Source organism: Prosopis cineraria, unplaced genomic scaffold, assembly GCF_029017545.1.
Source record: "Prosopis cineraria cultivar Desert tree isolate PC_DT_omini unplaced genomic scaffold, ASM2901754v1 PC15, whole genome shotgun sequence".
Lineage (NCBI taxonomy): Eukaryota > Viridiplantae > Streptophyta > Magnoliopsida > Fabales > Fabaceae > Prosopis > Prosopis cineraria.
In genome coordinates, this window is record NW_026555346.1 from 5004821 (window position 1) to 5016263 (window position 11443).

The 11443-nt window shown below is 34.2% G+C and overlaps 1 pseudogene; it reads right to left on the reverse strand.

Annotated features, from left to right (window-relative positions):
- Positions 1-1007: 1007 nt before the first annotated feature.
- On the reverse strand, positions 1008-8407 carry LOC129294498 (ATP-dependent 6-phosphofructokinase 6-like; annotated as a pseudogene).
- Positions 8408-11443: the final 3036 nt, after the last annotated feature.

The following is an 11443-nucleotide window of genomic DNA, read 5'->3' on the forward strand; positions in this document are numbered from 1 at the left end:
GTCCTAGCTCTTTGAAATTGCAGGAAGAGAAAAAGAGAGAAATTCAAGGCTCCTTCATCCATCAGTTTACGTAGGATCGGAATCGGAAATGATTAAAACATTTTTTTTTTTTGGTTTAGTGTGTAGAAGAATAGAGAAGATTGAAGACAAACCGCCCAATTCGAGAGATCAGGAAGGGAAAAGGACCAAAGACTCGGCTTATACAATCATATTTATCAACAGGATTACAAGGAAAAGGTTAAAGATAGATTTAGCTCCAGTAAGGAACAAGTTACAAAAAAAACAGAACAACAAATAACCCTGAAATCATGATAAAGCCATGAAACTCCAACATGAGAAGCAAAACTCTTCTGGCCAAAGAAAAGAATGGGATAAAATAAAAGGTTATTTTATTTTATTATTATTATTATTTTTTTTTTACCAACGGCTTTGCACGGGATTGAATCGCCCAACACGCGCGACTTGTCCCCCCCTAAACTGACACGTGTCACTTCTCGGTCAAGCCTCCATGATTTATTCTGAACTTCTCAAATGTGAGAATGAAGTTTATGTTTTTCAGAAAAATTGCACGTGTCACTGACTTCTCAAAAGATGATGTATTCTTCTAAGGGGAAAGAGAAAAATGGTGACAATGCATAACATGAAGAAATGTTTGTGGTTCGGATTGTGGCTGTAGTTGGTTGTTTTTTCCTCCACAAGTTCACATAATACCATTGCAGCCAGCATGTAACATGAAGCACCCATTTTTGGACATACACAAGATCCCACATGCATATTCATGAAGCTAATAAATGATAATTGGCCAAAAAAGAGAGGGAAGGAGCTAATAAACGATCCTACAAAATAATTCACCTGATACGAGAAAATACGACGCCGAATAGTGGTTAAATTTTGATTATGAGCTATAGGAGTTGAAATTTGTTTTGTCTTCTCGATTTATTACTACTATTTTAAGAATAATAATCTATAGCCAAGAAAAAAAAATTATTTCCATAGGAATCCTGATGAAAGCTACTAATGTTGAATTTTATTCAATAACCCAATCAATAAAGAAATTATTACATATTCTCGAAGTGCCATATACAGGCTTCATGGTTATATACCAAGTTTATCGATCAAAATGCCCTGAATATCTCTAAGCACGAGTCAAAAATATCATTAAAAGCACAACACTTGTTTACCTCATTTCACTATAGTAAATCTATCGAGATTTCTGACCAAAAAAAGAAAAGAAAAGAAAAGAAAATTAAAATTAAAACCGTCGAAATTAGGAACTCTCAAGTCATTTTTTATCAAAAAAGAAAAAGAAAAAGAGAAGAAACTCTCAAGTCATTCGCTGCCGCCCACCGACGACCCATAGAACAACGGTGATCAAGCAGCAAGTCCTTTCGGGAAACCTCATTTTCAGTGGCATTATTCCGGATCATTGTTGATGACTGGAGTTAGCCTTGACAAAATACCAAAAGTACTATCATAACAAGAACAAATCGAAGATTTCCCATCGCTGTAAGCTTTCGCCACGGCCGGTCTTGGTCCCAATGACACCACCAAATATAGTTGCAGATGAACAAGCCAGGATCTACTTTTTTCTCCCTTTATTCGTATCAGCTTGGTTTTCTGACTGTCGTCCATCTTCACAATTGTCGCTATCTAAAAAATGAGTACGAGGCGTCTTTTCCTTTTTGGCTTCATTAACATCTTTGGGGTTCAAAAAGCTTGGCTGGTTGGTCGAAGAGAGAAGTCTTGCCCACATCCTGTCTGTGATCACAACCTTGTTCTGCCTCTCAGTGATTCTCTGGTTTTCAAAATTGAGACATCCACAATATAGTCAGAACAATTCTGATCTTTAGAGAATACAAACTCTGAAAACAAAATAAATAGTTTAGTGGAAATAGAGAACAAATAGGCATGACGCTTTAGCTGTTTTTGTTCATATGCATTTGAATATGTGGCAATGACAATGAATGATGTAAAATGCAGTTTCATTCTTTCATCTCAATTATAGAAGGAACAATGCATTTTGGGTTTATCATTGGCAATCCGTTGATGGGGACAGTCACATGCACACAGAGCCATGAATCAGTACCTAAGGATATGGGATGTGACTTACATTGAATGGAATATAAGTATGTCTGCCGTTGACCAGCCCAACTGTGAATCCAGTATACCCGGCCATTGCACCGTGAACTGCACTCTGAGCAAGAAGTGTGCAGTAGACATTGTCTGATGCATTGCTTGGAATTGCCCGGATCATGTAAGTAGGATCTGCCAGATAACTCGGTTTAAGAACTCCACATTATCTTCTAGGTTCAATAAAAAGAAGCTTCCAATCTTCTCCCCTCAGCTCCCTCCTCCCCATCAAAATAGCATACCATATGAAGATATATATCCATGAAAGAGGAGTCAGCATAGAGAAACTCACCTATATATTTGAGAGTGATAGCCATCTTATTTTGCTTTGCAAAATGATCCTATTAGAGGAAAAAAGAATGTTAGAGAGTGCACAAGGCCCCAGGATCAAGATTCCACAGTACGAAAAGTCAAATGTTATGCATTCACATACTATTCTTTGCACAAACAGTGCCATTGAGTTTGAATATCTTTTTTCCCAAACTCAGTGTCAATGCCACCAAGTTCAAAAATCCAAATAATGAATCTCTTTTATCCATATAGATACAGAATATTTCGCAGTCATATGGTGTAAGCAGGTAAGATAATCATATACCAAAAATATAGAAAAAAATCTTCAAATGTCAAACTGAAGTGCCACCAAATTGAAGCAAAAATTTTGTACATGTCAGAAAAAGTTCTAAGTTCAAACTTGGTCGCAGTGCTGCCAAGTTCAAAAAAAGTATAGCATATGAATGCAAAACTTTACACTACCACACTCCTCAATCTTTTACAGAGTTTCTTTTTTTCTTTTTTTTGGGGGGTGGGTTGGTGGATTTCACTATAAATTAAATGTTCTGTCGGAAAAAAACTTCTAAGGATACAAAAAATTTAAAGCTGATAAAAATATGCATCGCTATACAAATTATAAGTAGGTCGAACAAAATTGACAAAAACAGTGGGATTTCTATCAATTATGGTATGAGATGCCAGCTAGTCATGGTGATGTGTAAATAGAATCAAGTAACCAACACAACTTATCAAGCTTGTGAAACGACATGTACCAAATCTGTCTAGTTATTTTTATTGGCTCTATAACAGCTCAAATATATATATATATATATATATTAAAAAGAACTAGATATCCTTTTAAATTCACATCTATTTATTTTGTTTTCCAATCATATCTTTAAGCAATATAAAAAATGCATTTAGTGGCATAAGAGGTTTCCAAAAGTAGATGCCGCATGGACAAAATCAGAAGTAAAGAAAGATATCAAATAAACTCACAATTCATCAATTTAATCAGTTAGGAATATGACATTTAAAGAAACCTCAAGGGGTTGTGGCTCGGGAATAAGGACACTTCTAAATGTCAGATATCTGTGTATCGAGAGAAAGCTAAGGTAGTGTTTACAATCTCTCTAATATGCAGACTTTTTATACATACATATATATAAAAGAGGAGTTATAGTTTAGTTTCTTACAATTGCTCTCAATTCTCAAAGATTATTAAAAGGGTCATCCAATATTGGCCACGGCTAACAGTTTTTCTGCTCACCTATTGGTGGGGTTTGAGTCAAAATAGTCTTGGGGAATAAATACAGGTCTCATGAATCATGAGCACCTGTATCAATCAAATAAATCTTGCCTTAAGCCCAGCATGTCATGATGTCCAGTTGATCTCTAAGAGATAGGCAAGAGCTACAATGGCCAGAGAAAATCTTTGCAGTCAAGAAATTCTCCACCTTCAGGAAAAGACAGGAGGCGATGATATTGATTTAATAGCACTTGGATGTTCTAAAAGATATATGGCTGGATGTGCAGCCTGTAGACTAAACAAACTGCCGTGGAAAAAGTATTCTATTTAAAGAATATTGTGAAACATGAGTTAATACCTTAATCCCCTGAGATATCCATAGACCAACATCTTGAAGCAGTTTGTTTCCAGAAGCATCCTTCTGGTTTGCAGCCTGGATACTCTCTGTAAGGAGATTTTGTCCTGCTCCCTCAGCTATGACTATGACCATATGTCCATTTTCTTTTAGCCTTTTCTCAATAAATTCAAAAAGTCCGCCCTTTCCCTCAAGGTAGAAGGGTGACTCTGGAATCAAGCAACAGTCCACATCTCTACTAGCAAGAGTAGCATACAATGCAATGAAACCTACAGGCATAGATATACTCATAATAATTAAGGAAAGCAACTGGCATCATTTAAGAGGACTTCAATGAAAAATCAAATTTATATTTGCATGAGACAAACTTAGCACTGAGGGTCCACGTTATCCAAGTTAGAAACTTATAAGATGACAAATATCAATATGATGTATACCACTGTAGCGTCCCATCAGCTTTACAACCCAATCCCATTCTCAATACTTTCAGCCTCAACATGCGCTGCATTAATGGCACGTTGAGCCTCCTCAACAGCAGTATCAAAACCGAAGGACTTGTCAATAACCTAAGGTGAGAGAAGGAAATTTACATGAAGTTCCTTCAAAAATTTGATAACCAACTCTTCCCTGGTTATAAGAAATCATAAAAAAAAATTATTTGAATTCATAAAGAACTAAGAAACGTGATCAAACATACTGGGATATCATTATCAATGGTTTTAGGAATTCCAGCAATTGCCACTTTGAGACCTCGCCTTCTAATTTCCTGCACATACCCAAAATCTATTCAAAATGTTTACCTAATATGAAAAGATGCTAAGAATGACAACAAGTTAATCATGCAGTTGCAGAACAGGTCCACAGAAATTAAAAATGCTGTTCCCAGGATTCATTGCTTAACATTCTTGACAAAATTTGAAAAAACTAAGATTAGAAAGAGACTTGGTACAAATTGGCCTACATTTCTTCACTGTCCCGCAGATAGTTGCTTTTGGAATAATCTCTTTTGGTATTCTTGGAGAGAGATAGCACATCCTAGTAGTTTGGGTTAGTTTCTCCAAATTCACTAGAAAGAATTTGGTTATATGAGGGATAATAAAACTTTGTGGCAATCTACACCTTTTGGAGACAGCTTATCAGGTTGGAGTTTCTCCGAATGCATGGTAAATTTGGATAGTGAAATTAACTCACATGCTAGGCTTGCAGCATAACTATATTGAGTGACTCCAGTGAGAAGATGACTTGATTCATGCACATTCGTAGTGCCACAATAGTTATTTTATTGGTCATGCGAACACAATTTAATAACAAGGTGGCAGGGGTTCAATAGTTGGGGGGAAGCAAGTTTTATAAAATTATAGGGACTTAATTACTTATGACTAAATTAACAACTGAGTACGATTTTAGGGACCAAAAAAGTAAATAAACCAAAGATATATACCATATTTCTCCTTTAAGTGAAATGAGCCTCCCCACCTACCTTCATTTTTTACTGGGGCCAAGAGAAGCAACATTAAAATACAAAATACCTCATAAATCACAGCTGCTCCTCTCTGGGTTCCATCTCCTCCGATAATATAAACCTGTAACAATGACTAAACATATGATTATTCATGCTGTGACAATAAACTGTTCAGGTTTAACTGTATATAACAAACAAATTTTCTCAACATTCAGCATCCAGGAAACTTCATCTAAATAAGATTAAAGCATAATAGACCTGGTTAATTCCACGATCCTGTATGCTGTCAACTATCTTGCCAGTATCATGCCCTCCCCGTGATGTCCCAAGAATGGTACCCCCACGCTTATGGATATCATTGACCACTCTGGGTGTTAAAGTAATGGTGTTCTTGGAATAGAAACCTCTGTAACCCCCCTGTATATAACCACATGGAAGTCGGTGGAGAAACCAAGTGCAAATCAATCCATAAGATGAAAAGGATAAAGGGAAGATAAAAACATATTTCAAGATATCCAAATATTTGTTTGGTTAAAAACCTATATAAAGTAAGTTTTGAATGGGAAGTAATTGCCATTCAAACTTATGACTCGGTGACAAAATATTTTCACCTTCCGAATCAATAGCTCAAATCTGGCGCCCTTGAATCATAATTTGTCATTATCAGCCTTGAATAGAAAGTAATTAATTTCCAGCAACTCAATTTATTAGCTAGCACCTGTAAACCCATAATATGCCCATGTTTCTAGTAATTATTCACCATGCTTTTCTCTTCATGGCTGGAGTATTTACAGGGTGAGCATTGAAATGCAGTCTTCTCAATTATTTTACATGAATATAACATACTACATAGGCCTCTCTTAAGTTTTGCTAAAGCTACACTGTAGTGTAATTTTAAATTTCTTGACTAAAGTAACATCCATCAACCACTCTTAAATATTCTTTTATAGAAGGTGTCTTAGTAAAGTTTTGGCTCAAGTGAATATTTTCAAAATAAGAGGGAAGTCTGTAATTTTAGCAAAACTGAGTAGCAATTCGTATAAATTACTCTTATTTTTTCAATATTAATTTTGCAAAATGAGAAGCTCCATACCTAATAGATCAAGTTCAAAGCACAAACATTAAGTTCCTACACACAACCACTGGAAATAAAGACAAACCACATAGCTAAGAGAAGTCTAGCTTGCCTAAGAAGAACATAGAAGTGCTCGTAAAGACATATAGATGCATCCAAATAGAGTCGATTAATCTAAGATGTTGCAAACAAATATATAGTGATGACTATATTGTAATACCTTTCATAAATGAAGTCCACTCTGAGTTCACCTCTTGCACTAAGAAATATCATTCTAGCATCCAATTAAGTATTATCATCTTTGGCCAAGAAAAAAAGTATAAACTTCCAAAACATTTATACCAAGTTGGGAACGGTTGAATGCAGGGGTAATTACCCATGCCATTCTACAGAAAATATGAAATAAATCAAAAACAGTAGTCTAGCAAAACGAGTACATCATGATTTTGCAACTATGTAAGCTTTATTTAAAAGTGCAAATCAGAGGCTGTATAACAAGGCAACAGATAATATATCAAACATAAACTAATTGCGAATATGCTGCTTACATCTATACCAAGGACTTTGTTGACACCGTACATGTGAGATAGACCGCAGACTATTTCCCTTATGACTGTGTTGAGTCCAGGGCAAAGACCACCGCATGTAACAATGCACGCATGCACATCATCCGACTTAAAATACACCTGCACAGCATATTAAGTTACTGTCAGCTAAATCGAGATGGTTCTCAATAATACATCTACAAGAGAAAAAATTACCTTTTGCCGGGGTCCTGCTCGTCGAAAATGTACACCCCTTGGACTACCCTTATGAACGACGATCTATGGAAAGATTGCACGAAGTCAAATCAAATGCACCATGTTGATGCCGATAAGAAAGGGGAAAAAAATACAATTTCCTTTCCTTATTCTTCTTTTGCATCGAAAGGTTCAAAGAAAAGGGGGATGGAATCCTTTGGCATCAGTTTTCTCTATTTCAATGTAACAAAAGAAGAACTTCCTCCCCCTTTCAACCTTTCTTTTCCCTGAATAGAGACATAAAGACAAACCCTGAAGGGGCACTATACTGAGTTCGAATGGAAAAGGAGTTCATAGATCATTTAACAGGGAAGACTAAATGCTAAGGGCGTATGAGATAGAAGAAGGAGACAAGAAGCAGGAAACGTGCAGAATAGAACCTTCTGAGGAACAGTGTCATCGACGTCAACAAAATACTGCCTGATGATAAGTATTAAGCAAATTAAGAATCAGTATATTGATTACAACAAGCAAGCAACGCACATTCTAACATTAACGAATTGGAAGGCTTCACTTACTTCACAACTGAATATGCTGGGTTAGATCGCAACGGATTTGGGTATGTCTGCGAATACAATCAGGGACCATGTAATATTAACAAAGTGAACAGCAAGTTCCAGCAAAATCAAAACATATAAATGATTCACCATGCAATCAATAAGCACGAGAGTGTGGTTTCTCTAAGTTCCTGATACTAACACATTTCCACACAAATGAAACTGAAAGATAGAGGAAGTAATTAAAAGAAGGGTGGAAATGAAACAGTGAAGTAAAAGAGAGTTACGGGAAGACTAGAAATATAGTCATTGAAGTGAGGAACGTCCTCGAGTATGTAACCAAACTCGCCATGGACGATCTTCATCAGCGAATCCTCAGATCCCATTTTTTGAGCTACGGTTTCCTTTCAATTTCCTTCTTTTTTTTATTTTCTTTTTTCAAACAGGGATGGCGACCGAAAAAGAAATGAGCCTTAACAGGAGGTCGTGCCCGCAAAAACGGAAAGCTGCATATATATATATATATATATATTATATGCTTGCAAGTTGCGCCGCGACGGAAGACGGAGATCAGGTGAGAAGGGAATGAACTCCAATCTAGACAATGCGTCCTGGCAAAAACTGACGGCGTGGGTTCAAGAATTTTCTTTGCAGCGCAATACAGGGTACTGACTACTGGATACTAAGGATTGCCGCTAAGGAAATCCAGAGCAGTTTTGCAAAGCACTGGGCGCGGAGGGAGGAGAAGGCTGAGATGCAAAACCAGCGGCGCAGCTTTACCGGGCACTGTAGCTAACATTCCCTCCGCAAAATTATTTGATTGCATCGTTTATCTAAATATACAGTTATTACATTATAAAAATAATAAAGATCTGGCATAAAAAATAAAGATGATAGATATATAGGACACATTTTGTTTTTACCTTATTTCATATAAAAATTACTCAATTTTAAATTATTTTATAAATTTTTATGATATTTATTTTATTTTTTAAAAATAATTAGGATCTCAAAAAATGCATATATCTAATTATTTTAAGAAGTTAATTTAAAGGAAAAATAACAATTAAGGAACCCTGAGTATGTTAATTCTAATTAAGAATCATGAAATGTTAAAATCCAAATTAAGGATTGTGGTTTTTGATTGGAATAAAAAATATACCTAACTTTACAGAATTACCCTCCACTAAACACTAAAAGATATCAGCTCTTACTTGCATTCTCTATTTATTTTGGGTGTAAAAAATATGCTTTCATGTATGCGAAAAATCTGAGCAAAAAATCATAGTCTTCAATGGAATAGATTGTCATTTGAGTCATCATCTTCTCTCCCTCTTAGTGATAGATAATTACATCTATTGCTTCTTTTTCATCCTCTTCCCTCCCCTGTGTGAAAAATCTAAAGTTTTAAAGTTTTCATCTTCTCTCTATCTTTATGTTTTCTCATTCTCTCTTAGGTGAAAAATAATTTTTGTATCTTTGTAAATAATATTTTACATCATTTCTCTTATATAGCTAAGAAAAAAAGAGAGATATTGTTGATGATTAGATTATATACATATACACATACAATAAATAATTTCTGAGATAGATAGTGTTGAAAAAAATTGAGTAAAAAAAGGTGTAATGTGGATGCTGATTTTTTTCTATTATGTGATAAAAAGTGTGCCAATATTAAAAATATAACATGGATGTTGAATTGTTGTAATTATAGTTGGGATTACGAGAATGATAGTTGTAAAGTAATAAATTATTAACAACTTTTATCTTACAAAATTTTTATGTAGAGTTGATTGTGGCATGTATGTCATCATTCACCTCAGACAATGCAATGATACTATGCAAGGGAAATGATGCAATCATACCATGCCTCTGTTAATTGATTTGCTCCAATTGTGCAAGAATAATTGAGTAAAATGAGGTTTAAGCTATTGTATTGCCTGATGACTCATCCACACAATAGAATAGCCTCACAAGTAATGATATATATTTCAAATGCCAGGCACAGAGGACTAAAAAGATTGAATGAATAGATTAGACAATTGTGATATAGATTTTCACAAGTTATGTTTTGATCATATCTATGATGTAAATTAAAATTTTATGTATTTAAGTATTTTCCGTGGCTCAATGTATATGATACAACAATTAATCTTAAGTATTTTTTTGCTAAATTTACAAGAAACTAGACAAGTCATTGGTGAATTATCTTGATTAATGTTATTGATTCCCAAACCATGTTAGTGAATTTTCAAGTTATGTTAACGAATTCCCAAGTCATGTTTATGAATCTCAATTTGGATAAGTGATTTTTTTGTTAAACAATCATATCTCAAGTAAGGTTTTCATAAGATACAATACCAATATTCTCATATCAAGCTAGTGAATTTTCAAATGGAGCTAATTGTGCATTGATAAGCATAAAATTTGATAAGTCATGGGTAAATTATCTTAATTGACGTCAGTGAATTTCCAAGCCATTTTAGTATATTCGTAAGTAATATTGAAACTTTTTAAAGCTTAGTTTCTAAAATTATAAGAAACAATCTATTCTTGAATAGGGTTTCATATTTCCACAAGATATAATAGCAACATTCCCATGCCATGTTTGTATATTCATAAATGACTTTGTGACATTTCAAAAGTTTCTCTGATATTAGGAAAAATATAATATTCTTAAGTGAGGTTCATGTTTTCTCAAGTTACAATAATAATTTCCCATTCTATAATAGTAATTTTAATAGTCTTATATTATCACAGTAGTTACGCTTGCACATAATTAAATCTGAAATAAATATTAGCATTATATTACATTGATTTCAATGCATATACACTATATTTGCATTCCTTTTTACACACAAAATATTTCATCTACCTAATGGTACTCGTGCAGTCTGCTTTTTAAAAGATAACATAAATTGCAAACTTATTTACATAATTTGTCATCACCATAAATATAAAAATATGGTGTGGATGTCTATACAAAAATTGAGTCAACAGCAAAACACACTGAATAAATAAAAACAGATACATTCTAATTTCAAACCAATTAATATGCATATGGTTTTCACCATCTTTCAGTCCCTACATCTATTCTTGGATTAAGATTTAAGCATTTATTCTTGATATGCCTAACCTGATTACATCTTGAGCAATAGTACACCTTCTTGTTTTAAAATTGTGACTCTCTTCGCTTGGTGTATAGTTGTCCTGAGGAACGTGTAATCAGTGATAATTTTAAAAAGGTATTGTTTTTGTAATATTTATAATATATATCGATCAATTGAGGCATATCAATGATTTTTACACAAATCATTGTGAATCTATAATTTTTTCTTATATATAGATGCTTTTGTAAATACAATCACATCTTCAAATATCTATCCAATACTCATAAATAAATCATTTCATTTTACTTAATTAACCTCAAGGAGTAGTGTGAGAGCATTTTGTGTTGAATATGGCAAAGAGGGTGATATTCCTTCAAGCTCTTGCCTAGAGGAAGATTCTAGCTGTGACTATTATAAGAAATCTTCCATCTTGCATTTACAATTACTCATAGGTTAATACTTCTTTTACAGAAGTACTTGCCATATAAAAAATAA